This window comes from Papaver somniferum, chromosome 7 (assembly GCF_003573695.1).
Source record: "Papaver somniferum cultivar HN1 chromosome 7, ASM357369v1, whole genome shotgun sequence".
In the NCBI taxonomy this organism is placed as follows: Eukaryota; Viridiplantae; Streptophyta; class Magnoliopsida; order Ranunculales; family Papaveraceae; genus Papaver; species Papaver somniferum.
The window spans coordinates 203882838-203883749 of record NC_039364.1 but is presented as its reverse complement, the minus strand read 5'-3'; positions in this window follow the sequence as shown (position 1 = coordinate 203883749).

Sequence of the window (912 nt, the reverse complement as noted above, 5' to 3'; positions counted from 1 at the left end):
TTTGGCCAAGTTCATCTTTACCTAGTGGCGAAAGTCATGTTATGTTTCAATCACTTGAAAATGACTTTGACGAAAAATGGTTTGTGAATAATAACTATATAACGTCCTCTAAGAATGTTTTAATGATTGAAATGAGAGTTTAGATTATATAACCAATGTTGGATATAAGCATTGTGTGGTAACACATACATGTATTAGTCATTATTCCTTGAACCAAAGTCCGTGTATTTTGCTGCTCAGGAAACCGGAACAGAGTCCGCGAACCTAGTTCGCGTACTGTCGGAGGTTCTCTTCCCGAGAATATTTGTAAACTTTTACAAACTTATTTCGGGTACTTAAGTCCGCGTACCTGGTCCGCGTACTTAGGTTGGTTATTTTCTAAAAACGATTATTCGAGAACTTATACTTATATTAACTAAAGAATGCAAGTTTGCAAACTGTGGATATAAAGTTCATGAATTGATTCGAGTGAATCAAATCGTTTTTGCTTCGATTGCGTCTTGTATACTTCTATAATATCTAAGCAATTGAACAACTCTCTAACTAGTTCATTTGAATCATTTGAACTAGTTATGGTGAAGAATAACATGGTTGATATGAAAGTGCTCATATGGCTAACCATTTGGTTAACTACTGTTGAACCAACAAATGTACAAATTTGGGTATGGTTACACAAACCTAAAACGTGCATTTCATTGGTGTGTAACAAGCTAAGTTTTCGATCTAACGGTTGAAAGATATTAGCTTGAATGCTTTGTTACTAAGCTAACATTGATTGCAAACCCTGATTTGAAAGACTATATAAGGGATAACTCTAGCAACTGGGAAACCTAATCCCCACACCTCCTACGTGATACTAGTTGTATAAGCTAGAGTCGATTCTCCTTTAACCTTAGGTTTCTACCGAGATCC